The 16935-nt window shown below is 43.8% G+C and overlaps 1 long non-coding RNA gene across 2 annotated transcripts; it reads left to right on the top strand.

Annotated features, from left to right (window-relative positions):
* Positions 1–828: 828 nt before the first annotated feature.
* LOC148042518 (uncharacterized) lies at positions 829–15615 on the top strand. Of its 2 annotated transcripts, none has more exons than XR_015695144.1 (3): positions 829–900; positions 12480–12697; positions 15073–15615. It is a non-coding gene; the product is annotated as an uncharacterized LOC148042518 (long non-coding RNA). The 2 variants fall into 2 exon arrangements; XR_015695145.1 differs by lacking the exon at positions 829–900 and adding an exon at positions 7625–8349.
* The last annotated feature ends 1320 nt before the right edge of the window (positions 15616–16935 follow it).

Genomic DNA, 16935 nt, shown 5'->3' with positions numbered 1-16935 from the left:
CCTCCGCCCAGAAGCTGGGTGTCACAGGGTGGTAGCGTGCACATACGTGTGCAGTGCACGTGCCCGCCTAGGACACCCGGCCCCGTACGCAGCGTACCGGTTGCGACAGGATCCGGAACTCACCACTGAACTGCAGTGATTTGTTTAACAAACATAAAAAGCTATACAATGGTACAAACTCATTTCAAAACTTGTCTCACTTAGCGGCAGAAATATTGGGCTCAATTGTAGTTGTAAGTCAATTGTATCCAGATCTGGAATTCAGATACAACCTTTAACAAACGTGTTCTGCTGCAACGCCAGAGCACTCTTGCTTTGGTTATCACCATCACCATCATGTGAAATATCAGGCTGCTATTATCTTTAGCATGACCTTCACCATGTAGCTTTCAGGTTTCCTGTTCTACCATTCATTTCATTGGGCCACCTGTTTTTTTTTTTTTTTAGTCACCACAAAAATCAGTGGCAGACTAAAAAAATAGAGTCAGGTGAGGAGAAAAACAATCAATTCAGAATCATGCAAAATTAGCAGAGGGAGGAGCAATTGTTTAACCACCTTGGAGAAGCATGAATAACTATAACCTGTTGTGGCCCGCCAGCAGATCTGGCAGCAGATTCGGACAGTGAGGAGGTTGGGGAGGAACATGGGCCAGTCCTGGACTCTGGGGAATGCTATGATGAGGGCTCTGTGTCGGAGGCAGAAAGAGGGCCAGTGCTGTCTGACAGTTATCAGCTGCCTTTGGAGTCGGATATCAGTGGGGCAGGATAACAGCTGGAGCCTGTTTCCAGTGTGCGCGGGCGCAGAGCTGCCAATAAAAGGGAACAGCTAAGGAACAAGGGTCGACTTGGGAGTAAAGCCACAGGTGGATGATGAATGGCCCCTCTCAGAGGAAATAAAAGGTGAGTGAAAAGGGAGGGGAGTTTGCAGGAGACAATTAGTTCATTTCATTAGAGTCCCAGCTTCTGTCAACCTAGCAGTTCCAAAGCATGTAAAAATGCAAGTAGAAAAATAGGAACCACTTTTGGTGGGAAGGTAACAGTGTTCCATGTGCCTTTGGCGTTTAGTCATGCCAGCCACATGACCATGGAGACGTCTTTGGACAGTGCTGGCTCTTTGGCTTAGAAATTGACTTGAGCGCCGCCCCCTAGAATCGGGACCAACTAGCACGTATGTGCAAGGGGAACCTTTAACTTAAAATATTGCACAGTTTGTAAAAAGAAGTACATATTAAATTAGCCTTTAAAATCTATACTGTGGGGCAACTACTGATTAACTGATTAGGTGCCTCAAATCAATGTCAACTGGTAGCAGTCGTACAGGTAGAGCGTCTCCAGGACAGTCAGTCTCTCAACTGGTCCTTCAGATCTTTCAAAGCCTCTGCAACCTGTAATAATACCCAACACCTCTGGAACTGAGTCCATCCACCTGGCAATCCCGAAGATGGTCTAAGATGGTTCCAGTGTTGACAGGCTACATTGGGGCAGTTACTTGGTACTCTGACACCACTTTGCTGCTGGTTGTGGCTTCTTGTCTCTCATTCCCTCTTTCTCTATGGAGCAATGAACACTTAAAAAGTCTAGATTTGAATATTTTCATATTTCACTGCATTTTGTGATGGCTGAATTGGATAGTTACCTCTTTTTATATATATATATATATACAGGCTCCACTTCTACACATCATCAGTTTTTTCCTTTTATGTGAAGATAATATGGGGAAGGAGGGGAGGAAAAGCTAGTATTTCAGCTGGAACAGCATGTCAGTAACCCCTAATTGCAGTACAAAATTCCTTGGTGTTCCTTGAGATATGGTTGGGAATTGCTTCCAGATCTCTGTAAAAATAATTGCTCATTTATGCTAAATGTCTATAATTAGGTAGGTTGGAGAGGAAAAGGAAAGGGAGAATTGATAGGAAAGTTACCTTCAAATAAATTAATTGGCTAAAAAAAAAGCTGCCTACCCCTCTTTCTATAGAGCAGAATGTATGATGTTGTTGATGTAATAAAGGAGAATATTTGTAGCTTAGGTTCTTAGGTGTTCTTTCAATCAATATAATCAGAATAGAGCTGGAAGGGACCTTGAAGGTCTTCTAGTCTAGTCCCCTGCTCAAGCAGGAGATCCTACTGTGTTTCTCCAAAAATAAGACAGGGCCTTATTTTCTTTTGACCCACAAAATATGGCTTGGGCCTTATTATCAGGGGAGGGCTTATTGTTTTGGGATTGCCGGGCAGCTGCTGTCTTGCGAGTGGGCTCCCAAAGAGCAGGGCACAGCCTCGGGGTCAAATGGTTGTGTTGCGCTGTCGCAGTAGTGCAACACAGCAGCCATGAAGTGACCATGCTCACGAGCAGCCACCCAGCAAACCCCATTTCCAACCGGGCACAGCGCCATTCACTGACCTAGGAGTATCGCCAAGCCGTGGGAGGGCCTATTTGCCAGGTCCCGCGACTTGACGCCTTTGAAATGCCCCTAGGTCAGTGAATGGGGCTCTGCACGGCTGGAGAGGGGGGTTGCGCTAGCGGCTTTTCCGCTTCCCACTCGCATGCCTCCCAGCCTCACAATGCCCTGATCTAACTCTCCCTGCAGAGCCAGGGCATCTCCGTTGCCGTCGCCCTCCACCACTCCCACCGTCCCAGCATGGCTTTTTTTGTGGCTTCCAAACCATGGAGTTAGGATGCCAAGTCTTCTGGCAGTGGCCACTCTGGGAGTACACTCTATGGTTGTACGCTCTGGGAGTACGCTCTGCCGGCAGCCTGCCTACAACCATAGAGTGTACTCCCAGAGCAGCCACTGCCGGAAGACTGTGGCTGGGACAGTGCAACACAGCTTTTCGACCCTGAGGCGAGCGCCTTTCCCCCCCCCCCCCAACATTCCCATGGCTTGGCGCCTTTGGGATACCGCTAGGTCGGTGAGCAGCGCTCTTCCAGGCCGGAAGGGTGGGTTGTCCAGGGGGCTTGTTTTCAGGGGAGGGCTTATATTTTTGCCCACCCAAAAAATGTGGCATGTCCTGAAAACATGTCATATATCATTTCAGACAAGTGACTGTCTTTTCTTAAAAACCTCCTGCAATTAACATGCACAACCTTTAAAGTCAAGCTGTTCCACTGGTTAATTGTCCTCACTGTTAGGAAATGTCTCCTTAATTCCAGGTTGCTTCTCTTCTTGATTAGTTTCCATCCATTGTTTCTTGTCCAGCCCTCTGGTGCTTGGGAAAATAAGTTAACCCCCTCTTCTTTGTGGCAGCCTCTCAAATATGGGAATACTGTTATCATGTCCCCATTAGTCCTTCTTTTCTCTAGACTCTCCAAATCAAATCCTGCAACCATTCTTCATATGTTTTAGTTTTCAGGCTTTTAATCACCTTAATTGCTCTTCTTTGCACTTTTTGCAAAGTCTCTACATCTTTTTTGTAATTGGTGCCCAAAACTGGATGCAGTATTCCAGGTGTGGCCTTACTAAGACTTTATAAAGTGTTACTAATATTTAATGTGATTTTGATTCTATGCCCCTGTTTATACAACCAAGGATTGTATTCACTTTTTTGGTTGCTACCGTACACTGCTGGCTCATGTTTAAGTGATTGTCCACTAGGACTCCAACGTCCCTCTCACAGCTACTGTTTTTGAGCCAGGTTTTGCCTAATCTGTACTCGTAGGTTTTCCCGCTCAGGTGTAAAACCTTGCTTTTCTCCACATTAAATTTCATTTTGTTGGATAGGACCCATTATTCAAGTCTATCAAGATCTTTTTGGATCCTGAACTTGTCTTCTGGATTCCCCCACCCACCCCACCCAGCTTAATGACATCTGCAAATTTGATGAGTTCCCCTTCTATTCCCTTATCTAAGTCATTTATGAAGATATTGAAGAATACTGGGCCTAAGACAGAAACTTGTGGTATCCCATTGCTTACTTCCCTCCATGTAGATGTAGTACCATTAAGGACTACTTGTTAAGTATGGTTTGCCATCCGGTTACAAATCCATCAGGTGGTGATGCTGTCTATCCCACATTTTTATAGCTTATTAAAAAGTAGGTTGTGGTCTACTTTGTCAAATGCCTTGCAACCCCAAATATACTTTGTCCACGACATTTTGTGGTCTACTAATTTAGTCACTTTGTCAAAGAATGAAATAAGATTGATTTGGCGTGACCTGTTTTTAACAAACCTGCACTGACTATTAGTTATAACTTTATTTGTTTCTAGATGTTTGCAGATCTATTTTTTGATTATCTTTTCCAGTATCTTCCCAGCTATTGATGCTAGGCTGATTGGTCTGTAGATTCCTGGTTCTGTCCCCCCCCCACCCCCCCACCCCGGTTTTTTGAAGATGGGAACCACATCAGCTTTTTTCCAATTTTCTGGTAGTTCCCCAATGATATAAAATATACTGTATTTTTTGGAATATAAGACGCACCAAGATTTTGAAGAGGCAAATTTTTTAAAAAAGTTTTTGCACTCTGCAGAGCTCCCCAAAACGGGCCTGTTTTTTGTCCAAAAAAGGGCATGCATAGCCTTTAGGAGGCTTGTAGAGTGCTCCTGGGGGCTGAGGAGGGAGCAAAAATGAGCAAAAACAGCCCATTTTTTGTTCATTTTTGCCCTCCCCAGCTCCCAGGAACACTCTGGAGCACTCCTAAAGGTTATGCACAGCCATTTTTGCAAAGAGGGTGGGGTTTGGGGAGGCCAAAAAAGCTGTATTCAGAGTATAAGACACACCCAGATTTTCACAGTCTTTTTTGAGGGAAAAAGGTGCATCTTATAGTCCAAAATATACGGCAATACAATGATACAAGATATGATGCAATGGTTCTGAGATAACATCTGGCAGCTTCTTATCTCTGGGATGTAATCCATTAGGTCTTGGTGATCAAGGTCAGACAGATGTTCTCTGAGCTTAGTAGTTTTCTTGGAGATATTTCATTACCCAACCAGCTAACATCATCAGTGCTAGTTGCTGATTATGCTTTGCTGTTCTCTCCAATTGAAAAGATCTTCCGGCGTGGGTTTCAGAACTGTATTTCAGACTGTATCTCTCAGAAGTCCTGTTCACTAGGGACATTGCAAGGATCCTCCCACTGAGATGAGCACTGAGCTGGATGGCAGGAGCTAGCCAACCTTCGTAGATCTCAGAAAGATAAAGGCGGTTAGATTTCACCCGTGTTTCACTACAACCACAAAGCTCATTTCACCCTCTGAATGATGCCTGAGGAGCAACCAGTCCTTGGTGCCTTGTGAAAGACTACCAGGGTTGGGACCATCCAAATTACTGGCTGGGATGGTACCCCGCAGGGCAGGATAATATTTGGGTGAGGACATAACAGGATATTCCAGTGCTGTAGGCTAGACTGGGAAGCAAAAGGATATATTTTGCAAACCACTTCCTCTCTGCGGCGAGGGAACTACAGAGGTGAACTTCTCAAAGGGAGAAACTTAGAAGAATGAACTCCCGTATATTGTAATTGTTTATTGTAATAAAGGATAAATGGCTTCTTTGATTCACAGAACTGCTGTGGGTTGGGTGTGTTTGTGCTGCAGGAATGCCAAAGAAAACAAGACTACACTAGAGGCCAAATCAGTTTCATCTTGTGAACAGGGGACGTTTCAAACCACATGGGTAGTTATGCATTTGTTTCCCACTTGAAATGGATCCCTTTGTATCTGAGCTTGCAATCCCTTCGCTAACAGCTTTCCACTTAAGATAATTAGAATATTTGGATTTGTGCTGAGTGCAGCCCTCAGCCAGCAAGATTCAATGTGCTACAGTCATTCTCTTCTCAGTGCTCCATCCCCAACTGATTAGGGAATAACAAACTCAAACATTTGCAAAAAGACATCAAGGGCTTTAATTTAATTAGCTGCTTTTAACTGCAGAACATAGAAGCCATTTGCATAGCACGACCATTTAAGAATATCTACATGCCTAATCATTCTGGGCTTCTTGCTATGCAGAAATGTAGCTTTTGCGTGAACCCTTTTAATGCTGTTTAATGTGCGGCGTCACATCACCCGACAATGCGGTATTAAAAATCAGATTTCCCTTCCTGAAGTTTGCACATTGCATCCTCTGCTGGCTACAAGGAAAATAAGCTGGAATAGCAGCAGAAAGAGAAATGAGCCTGGAGAGGCAGGTGAGAAATTATTACGCTGAGGGGTGGGGGGAGGGTGGTGGTGGGTGGCAGATGTTATATGCCACCAAGTGGAGCATGAACATTTTAATTTCTCTGTCTTCTTTCAAGAGCCCATAGGATGCCATAGATAAAGAACAGAGCAAGGAAAATATGAGTTGAACGAACCAGACTGATGTGCAGCATTAGTTTCTTTAAATAAAGGGAGTGAAGGACCGTCTTCTCTGTATCATCTTTGTAGGGATTATAACAAGGGCAGAACTTGGAACAAGCTCTGTAGGCTTTGAGCTGCTCACCGAAGTGCTAAGATGTGCTGGGTTTGAGGCGTGAGTGCGACCCCACTGTTCTGACCAAGGTTTCCTGAGAAAGCATAAATCACAATCTTAGTCCCAAAACCCCTCTTTTATTCATACGGCTATAAATGATGGTCATTCACAGCCCACAAGACTTCACAAACTTCCAACAGATGTCTGCTCGAGTTGCCACAGTCTTTTAGGGGAATGTTGCTAAACACTCACTTTATCTCCCTGGGAACACTGCCACAGACCTAATTGCCAAATGCAGAGCAAGGCCAAACTTAGCACAGAATCAAACAGAACTTTTCAAAGCATGAACGACCAGATGAACAAATTGCTTCCTGCAAAAACTCACGTCCTGTTCGCTCCTCTTTGATGTCTTACGGGAGGGGCCAGTCATCTCCAAGCCTTATTCCCAAGTCGACCCTGTTTTCTTAATTGTTCTTGCCTTCTTGCAGCTCTGTGCATGCGCACACTGGGAACAGGCTCCTGTGGTTCTTCTGCCTCGCTGATGTCAGACTCCGGAGGCTCCAGAGGCAGCACATAACTACCAGATGGCCCTGGCCCCCTCTTTGCCTCCGACGCAGAGCCCTTGTCCGAGCCTTCCCCAGACTCCAGGATTGGCCCATGTTCCTCCCCAACCTCCTCACTGTCTGACTCTGCTGCCAGCTCTGCTGGCCACTGGCACAACACCCACTCTGCAAAATGGCCTCTTCAGACCAGATGGTCTAAAGAAGAATGCAGTCCAAAGAACCAAGGTCGTAGCCATGATCTTCAAAATAAAAATATCCGGACCTTTTTCACCATGTCTTGTGGACACCCCCTCTGCAGGCCTCTGTCTTTAAACCGTGGGCCTCTGCTGGGCCTTGGGACATGTGGCTGCCCCTGTATTTCCTCCCCAGTTTGTCCAGAGCAGACCTGCCCGCTTCCATCTGCAGACCACAACTCAGAGAAGATGCCAGGAACCGAGTCTTCTTTGGCTTCTGGCCAGACAACCATGTAGAACATGCAAGTGTTTCCTTTGGATTTTGTTTGGAGAGGAGGTGAAGGTTTTTTTTATTACACTGGGACACCCACGCAGCCTACACTGTGGCTAGAGGAGAAATGTAATTGTTCCTTCCTGTGATTAGCTGTTTAGGAAGTTAGTACCCACCCCTCTCCTAGGAGAATGAAATATTCTAGGAAATATTAGAAAGGCAGAATATTTCCCCTAAAAGAGAAATAGAAATCTTAAGGGACACAGAAACTCATCCCCAGCAGATATTTTGGTGCCAGCTTATCTACAAGACAAAAGGCCTTCTGCTCCTGGGTGATAGGATTAGCCCTCACTCCAGATCCAAAACAGGACAAAGCCATAATAGGAATTGCCCAAAGCCCCTGCATTACATCACCCAGCAAGATTCAACCAAGCCTGGGACTCAAGACAACCTACAAAGTTACCCCTATATGGCCACATGGGTCAGAGTGCCTTTCTTTCACGAGAACAGGAAGCAAGTTCAAAGCCCAAAGGGGATATAAATCTCTCTATCTGTCATCCACGTGCTTGATTGCCCAGGACCTCAAACCACGTGGCCCTGTCCAGCAGTAGGTTTCACTTCTTTTTTACCACTGGTTCATCCCATGCGCGCACCTTCCGTGCATGTGCTTTGCTTGCACATGTACCTTCCACACATGCGCCCGGCCTCAAAAACGTAGCTAAATAGGACTGCATAGAGCAGAGGGTAGGCAGGCGGGCGATCTCCACTATCGGTTTGCCCAAACCGGTTTAATATCACCTCTGCTCCTGTTCACCATTAAACCATCTTTCCAATCAGCCTCCATGTTTCCAGTATCTTTCTCCCCAATTGGACATTTCTTCCAACAGCTGTTAGGGGACAGCTGCACTGGATCAGGAGAAACAGCAGCAGCAGCCTTCTGATGATGACAAGGGGTGATTTCTTTGGTTATCTAGAACTGATCAAGCTTAAGAACTTATTTATCCCAGATTTCTTTGTCTCATTTTCCTAAGAGGACTTGCTGTAATTTTTTTGGGGGGGGAGGAAACTCGGGGTCCCAATGAATCTCAGCACCTGCGCCGTCTTAGCACTGGGCATTAACATAAAATGCCCCTTCCCATTTTAAACCACCAAGTCAGTACTTCGTCAGTGGCTGCGTGGCACCGTGGATTAGTCGCTACTAGCTCGCCTTGCATGCACCCTTTTTCAGTTAAAATTTAGCAGATGTAGGAACTATAGTTTTACTGCACTGAATTTATTAGGGCTATTTTTAAAAATGTTTCAATGCCTCTTAGATGTTTGTGGGGAGGGGATTTAGTTTCTCTAGCTAAGCCACATGCGGTCAAAAGCCATTATCTTTTTAGGAATAAAAGGGTTCAGCACTGCTTTCCAAATCCAGCAGCTTCATCATGTACGTGAAGCAGCTTGAGTTTCTTCCTTCCAGTTTTTAAAAACAATGCAGCAAAAAATGGCAGGCATGGCTTCATAAGGCATTAAACTCAGAGATTAATGCAATATTATCTAGCTCTGTTTGGGGGATCAAGGGTTTTAATAAGCAATGCTTTTTTTTTCCTTCAGAATTTGCTCAACAGGAACAGATGGAGCAAATAAAAGCTAAATATCAAACTGTATGGCATTTTCTGAAGACGCGAGTGTAACGTGTTGACCATGTTTGGTTCAAGGTTCATAAGACCCTCGGCTAAGAGGGAATTTAGTAACAGTCAGGAATGGGAACATCTAGTGACATTCAGGACATGCCTGCCAAAAGTTGTTTCCCCCCCTTTTTTTCTAAAGAATGTTAATTATGATTAAACCAGATGAATGAAAACAAAATCTGTTAACTCTGTGTTGCTTTCAGACAATGTGCTTCAAGTTCAACTGAGTCTTCAAGTGGCCAAGTTGCAAAAAAAACACAAAAAACCCTGTATTAAATGGGGTTTTGCTTTAGCTGCATCTTTTACTGCTAAAGCCTCCATTTATTTTGAAAATTTTGGGGGCCTGTTTGCTACAACTTCCAACAGCTAGCCATTTGTTCATTTATTGTTTATGATGTCTACACAGGCCTGGGAAAATCACGTCCTCTCTGGGTTTGTTATACGTGATGGGTAATAAATGCAATGGTTTAGGTAGCCCAAGGACAAAAGCAGCCCCTGTCTGCGAGGTGGGCTTTATCAGATCAGGAGGAGGAACATGGAGGTGTTCAGGTGTGCCTGATGATCCCAGATGCAAAGATTCGGCCCTCCTGAGCTGCCATCAATTGCAGAGACGATGTGCAAGGGAAGAGAAGAGAAAGGGAAGACACCAAAGAGCTCCTGCTGCTCCTTCTCTTTCTCTCTGGCAGAATAAGCTTTAACCAAAACAAACAAATCTTTCTCTCCCTATCTCTACCTTCCTCTCTCTGTCTCCCCCCCCTCTCCCTCTCTCCCCCATCTCTCCACCTCTCTTCCTCCTTCCCTCTCTTCCTCTCCCTCTTTCTCCCTCTTCCTCCCTCCCTCTTTCCCTCTCTTTCTCCCTCCCTCTCTCCCTCTCTTCCTTCCTCCCTCTCTCCCTCTCTTCCTTCCTCCCTCTCTCTCTCCCTTCCTTCCTCCCTCTCTTCCTTCCTCCCTCCCTCTCCCTCTCTTCCTTCCTCTCTCTCTCCCCCTATTCCTCCCTCTCTCTCTTTCTCCCTCCCTGTCTCTCCCTCTCTCTTCTTCCCTCCCTCCCTCTCTCCCTCTCTCTCCTTTCATTTTACCACCATCACATTAAACCTGTGAAGTGGATTGAGAAAGACCACCCAAAGTGTCCCCATAGCTGACTTGGCTTTAACCAAAGGCTCCCCTAATGAATAGTCATCTGTCTGGAATAGTAGAGAGACTCCTGCTTGAGCAGTGGGTTGGACTAGAAGACCTCCAAGGTCCCTTCCAACTCTGTTATTCTGTCATTCTGTGATGGTCCAGCATCTTCACAACTGCCTCACCCTGTGCAGAAAGTGGTCAGGTCTTTTCCCTCCATCTTCCATGCCCTGGCTCACATCTGACACCGTCCTCTTTTTTAGCATGCAGCAGTTTTATTGTCCGAATCCTGATCTCCGAATGCTGAAGGGCCAACGGAGTGACCTTTGCAATTAACCACTAATGGGAAAAGAACTGTCAGAAAGGAGCCATCTGTACAAGGGAAGGGATAATGAAGACTGAGGGGAAACAGGGAATAGAAAGACAAGGGAGAAACAGAACTAACCTTCAGAATAGGAGCGCTTGCTGTGGGCTCCTTGCAGGTGGTAGCGACAAGCTGGTGTGGGCTGTCAAACTCCACAAGAAATAATTGGAAACCTACGCCCCCCCCCCCTTCTTAAAACAGGAAAATAAATTGGGGGCGTTGAGATGCATTTGCACATTTGAAAGAGAAGGTTGTTTGAAGGGCAACAAAACCCTTGAGAGATGGAGATGCTATTGGGCTGCACCTTATACAGTCACTGCTCAATTCTTTTTTTTTTTTATTCTCTTACATACAGTTATAGGTATACATTCACATCGATTATTCTTATTTATCTTTATCACTTTTACGTATTTGTTTTTCCATATAAAGGGTTAAAATATACATTCTGGGTTGCTTTACTTGCCATCCCATAAACCTATTTTGTGTTAATCATCACCCTATTTTTTCTTTTCACTTTCCCTCCCTTCTCTACTTCCTTCCTTCCTCCTCTCCTTTCCCTTTCCTTCTTCCCTTGCCTCTCCCCTACTCCCCTCTTCCTCTTCCTGCCCTCTTTCCTTCTCTTTCTATCCCTTCTTCCTCTCCTTTTACTCTTTCTTCTTTCTCCCACTTTTCCTCTCCTCTCCTGCTCTCTTCTTTCCTTTTCTGTTGTTGTGGTTATCTCTTTTCAACTCTGAACTGGTGTATTTTCGGGATGGTATTTCCGCAAACCCTGCTATAATTTTATGCAATTTTTGTCCTAGCCTTCTTCCATTAGAACTGAGGAGAAATCTTACAACTAAGGAGAAATTTCCTGCCAGTTAGAACAATTAATCCGTGGAACAACTTGCCTCCAGAAGTTGTGAATGCTCCAACACTGGAAGTTTATAAGAAGATAGTGGATAACCAATTGTCTAAAATGGTATAGGGGTTCCTGTCTAGGCAGGGGGTTGGACTAGAAGACCTCCAGGATCCCTTCCAACTCTGTTATTCTATTCTATTATATTAGCAGTCCCCAATTCCCTAATTTGGGTTTGAGTTTCAAGATTTCAGCTAACATACACTTTTTAACTCATTGCTCCTTCCAACACCTAAAGGTAGATGCTGGTCCTTTACTCTGTCAGGTTCTTAACTGGACTATTGAGGCCTTCTTGTGCAACAATGCCGTTACTGTGCCACCTGTTTGTGGTTGTTATTAACCAACACCAATAAGTGGAATAAGGAATGTGTAATGATGTAATTGTTGCAAAGAGAAGAAATGTAATCTCTTGATGGACAAGGCTGTAGTCAGTTCAGAGCGGTTGCTCACAGAAACATTATTTTTTACTATTATTATTTTAAGTTTTTTTTATTTTATTTTATAAATATCTCAAATCAATGTGTGAACAGTGGCACCTGGGTGTCATACATTCTAATACAAATAAAACTAATAAAATTAATCAATTATTACATTCAATCAACTTACGTATTTCTAATAATAATACACATTTATACAATACAATAGCAGAGTTGGAAGGGACCTTGGAGGTCTTCTAGTCCAACCCCCTGCCTAGGCAGGAAACCCTATATTGTTCCAGACAAATGCCTATCCAACATCTTCTTAAAGACTTCCAGTGCTGGGGCATTCACAACTTCTGGAGGCAAGTTGTTCCACTGATCAATCGTTCTAACTGTCAGGAAAATTCTCCTTAGTTCTAAGTTGCTTCTCTCCTTGATTAGTTTCCACCTATTGCTTCTTGTTCTACCCTCAGGTGCCTTGGAGAATTATATTAGGTTTCAGTCGAATGTTGTTCAATCATTCCACATTTTCTCTTGTTATTATTTTCATTTTGTTATATAAAAATGTATATAATACTATTCCCCCTTCGCTTATTTCTAACATTATTTTTTGTAGGTGAGTCTGCTGGAACTATATAGCCAAAGTGCATTTTGCAAATGCAACCTGATACCCATGGCTTATGTTCTCACTGAAGTTGGATATAGCTTCCAAACTATCTCAGGCATTGTTAGAAAAGATATGAAATTTCACCCTCATTCTGTGAGTCTCTGAATTGCCCTTGGAGCCTGGCCTCCCATAAAAGCAGAAATATCTCCAGATGTTTGCAACTCCAGGTTGGTCTTTGTCATGAGTTCCTGCTACTTTAGGGACCAAAAGTGTGTTAACTGGCTTGTAACTATCCTATCTCATGCTGATTCTGTCATGATAATGAATGAGTTCCTATTTTTTTCAGAGAAGCTTTAAATCCTGTCCTATCCTATCCTATCCTGTTCTTATTCTATTCTAATTCTGTTCTGTTCTATTCTATTCTATCCTATTCTATCTTATCCTATACTGATCTTATTTATTCTAATTCTGTTCTTTTTTATTCTATTCTGTTCTGTTCTTATTCTGTTCTATTTTATTCTATTCTTATTCTGTTCTATTCTATCCTATCCTATTTTGATCTTATTCTATTCTAATTCTGTTCTGTTTTATTTTATTCTATTCTTATTCTGTTCTATTCTAATTCTGTTCTGTTCTATTCTATCCTATTCTATTCTTATTTTGTTCTATTCTAATTCTGTTCTAATCCTGTTCTGTTCTATTCTACTCTATTCTAAATAAATTTCTATTCTATTGTATTCTAAATACATTTCTATCCTATTCCATTCCATTCTAATATTCTATTCTATCCAATCCTATCCTATCCCAATTTCAGAGAAGGATGTGTGATGTGGACATCCCTTTAAATGTAAGACGTCTCAAAATCTTTTCCAGTTTGAATGAGATGCAAATACCGATTTACCAGGGAACCTTTCTCATTATTGCTGCAGCTAATGCAAATCATCTGATAGTGAACACTATACAACAGAGGGAAGAAATGATAATGGACTGCAGTGTCCCAAAGGCCGATTCAAACCCTAATATTCGTATAAAGACTATTTCTATTCCTTGTCCTCACAGCCTTTGTCTTTCACAAAACGGGCTTCTTAGCCCCTGCATTTCAATCCCTGGGACCCTGTGTGACTCGCCCTTACTGCAGGCAGCCAAATCCACAGCATCTGCTAGGTGGGATTTGAACATATTTGTTAAATTTTTGAAATGAAGTACAATTTTGTCTACAGGTCCCCAGGGAAGGAAAAAGGATTGGCAACTACTTAATATCCACGTTGAACAAAATATTCATAGTGCCAGCCCTGAGGCTTCTAATGCAGGACTCGGGTAGCGAATGTGATTGAATTTTTAATCCTCTTGCCCATATGCGGCCTCCAATCTGTTCAGGATGGTTAAAATTCCAAAGTATTGTGCTGCTCTCCCTGAAGTGGGAAGAATTAAGGGTGGTGTCTAGGAACAGATGGGGTGTCAGGAACTGAAAGACAGAAAAAAAAAATCATTTAAAAAAAGAGATGATAGTTAACTCCTTGCATGCTTGATACAGTCAGGAGGAGGGCTAGACAGAGCCCACCACAAGCGTTCCTTCTCCCAGGCTTTTCAAAGGCACCAAGCTAAGAAAGTGAGAGAATAAATGGAGAAAAGAGCCACAAAGGTCGTAACCGGAAGCCCCTTGTTCAATTCTGAAGCCGACCGGAAGTCTGGTTCCCCCACCATAGAGTCTCCTCCTAACACGGTGTCCTTTTTCCTGTACCTGTCCTAACCAAAAGCCCTATCAATTGTGGAGCTGACTGGTGATAGGGAGCCGCAGCAGAGGAATGAAAGAGCCACATGTGGCTCCAGAACTGCAGGTTGTTGAACCCAGGCCCAGAGTAAGAAGACCTTTCGCTTCTCAACCAAGAAGCTTCTTCAGCTCTGAAGATGCACTTTGGGGACAACCATGACCTGGATGACTGAGAATCTCCATAGACATTTCTTTCTGGAACTTCTTTCTATTTTTGCTATGAGACTAGATGCACTGATAGAGTGACCGATGGAAGGAAGGAAGGAAGGAAGGAAGGAAGGAAGGAAGGAAGGAAGGAAGGAAGGAAGGAAGGAAGGAAGGAAGACTAATGATATTAGCTAGTTGGGTTCTGAAATGTCTGCAAGATCAGAAAGCAACAAGGGGAGGGAGGGAAGGAAGGAAGGAAGGAAGGAAGGAAGGAAGGAAATAAATAAAAAGATGGATAGATGGATCATAGGGAGGATGGAAGAAAGGGGTGAATGGGCAAGAGGAAGGAAGGAAGAGGAAGGAAGGAAGGAAGGAAGGAAGGAAGGAAGGAAGGAAGGAAGGAAGGAAGGAGCATGTTGTCACCAATTCTAGTTCTGCGTAACATTCACTTTTACCCAATTTATTCTTGCTTTTTTATCAATAGGTTGGACATACTTGCAAACAAAGCCCTATACTATATCAACTTCTTTTTTTCTTAAATTGGAGCCAACACAATTTATAACTTATAGTCATCTTGATTTTTTAGTCCGAAAACAACTTGTTTTTAATGTGGAGCCATATTTGCTGGATAATCCCTGCTTATCAGCTTAACTCTACTTATCCACTGCCTGCACTTCCCTGCAGCTTGACCATCCTTCCATCCAGGATGGATTATGAGGCTGCAACTCTGCTTCCTGATCCCAAAGAGCATCAGTAGAGCATCATGAAGAGGAAGCCATTCTTACCCAACCCAGAAGGCCGTCGCTTCCACCTTCTCATTATGGAGACTTTAGTGGAGAAAGCAATGTGGAGGACAAATCTAAACAATTCATCTGTCAGGCCTGCAGGTTTTTTTTAGATCTTTGGCCTGCCACATTTTCTATTATTCTGCTATGCATTTTCTATTGTGGGAAAATATGAGGGGGGATTATACAGAGTTGGGTGATATGTAGCCATAACAAAATTCTTTCTAGAAAGCCAAGGTCATCCTTTGTCTTTGCACCTCTGCACCTGACTGGAATTGGATGAGTGGAACTGCCAGCATGGCAGTGGGAGATTGGACCATATGATGGACTTATGGATGTGGGGACAAGATCTTGAACTTTCAACTGGGTGGGGAAAACCAGGAAGCTTTCAGATTTGGGTTTTCCCAGATGTGCCAACATGGTTCTCTTAATAAATTGGAACTTTAAGCAATACTTTGCCTTGGACTCTGATTTACTTTTGGATGCTACTTGGTACCCTGACAGAAAACTTGTTAACTGCAGCATTTCCAAGAGCTGGTTCCAGTGTCTGATTCTGAACAGGATAAACAAAACCAGATTTACCTTTAAAAAAATAAAATTTACATATGAACAAATATGTTTCAGATGCAGCTACAAAACAGATGCTCACCTGTCTGTTTTACTGAGATTAAAACTATATGGCACCATTGGATTCCTCTTCAGTAAGTGCTTAGCCATGAGGCTACTTATGTTGGGGGTGCCCTTCCCTCAGTTTTCTTGGCACCCATAATTCCCAATTAGCACAGGAAGCTAGAGTAACACAAATTGACTTCCAATTTATTTCAACGTCCCTGCATCCTGACTTGGTATTTTGGCAAATCAAAACTCATTTCTCTTGGTTTCGGCTGATGCTCCATCGTACTGCTGATCTGCACATGTACAGTTTAGATATGACCTTAGAATGGGAAGGTTCATCCAGATGTAGATGAATGACAATCCCCAATATCTGTAATCAGCAAACTGGATGGAAAGGACCCCAGAAATTCTTGTCTAGTTGTACCTGGAGAGCTACAAATTCTCCTTTTGTGTCATACAACATACAATAATAGAGTTAGAGTTGGGACTTGGTGGTCCTCTAGCCCAACCTCCTGCTTGAGCAGGAAACCATATATCTGTGATGGCAACCTATGGCACGCGGAGCCATATTTGCCGGCATGACAGCCCCCAGCTGATTTTCGGCCTTCCAGATGGCTGGGGGAGGCAGTTTTCACCCTCCCCGGGCTTCAGGAAAACCTCCAGAGCCTAGAGAGGGCGAAAAACAGGCTCAATGGCCCAACCGGAAGTTTGGGAACAAACTTCTATTTGTCCCGTTGGGATTGTTTTTCACCTTCCCCAGGCTCTGGAGGCTTTCCTCAAGCCTGGGGAGGGTGAGAAACGGCCCAACAGGCAAACCGGAAGTTTGTTCCCGAATTTCCAGCTGGGCTGCTGGGCCATTTTTCACTCTTCCCAGACTTCAAAAAAGCCTCTGGGGGGAAATCCCCCTCTCATGTGGGGGGGGGGGTCGCTCGCCCGTGCACAGTGGAGGGAGATTGCTCACGCACACACACATGTGCAATGGCACGCACACACACAGTTTTAGCACACCTTTAGAAAAAGGTTAGCCATCACTGCCATAGACCATTTCAGACAAGTCGTTGCCCAGTGTCTTTTTGAAAACTTTCAATGATGTAACACTGACAACTTCTGAAGGCAAGCCTTTTGACTGATCGATTGCTCTCATTGT

The sequence above is a fragment of the Thamnophis sirtalis genome, unplaced genomic scaffold (genome assembly GCF_051295495.1).
Source record: "Thamnophis sirtalis isolate CommonGarterSnake01/CBP01778 unplaced genomic scaffold, rThaSir2_p1.2 scaffold_15, whole genome shotgun sequence".
Classification (NCBI taxonomy): domain Eukaryota; kingdom Metazoa; phylum Chordata; class Lepidosauria; order Squamata; family Natricidae; genus Thamnophis; species Thamnophis sirtalis.
The sequence above is the reverse complement of the archived record's forward strand: the minus strand, read 5'-3'. Positions and strand labels throughout refer to the sequence as shown.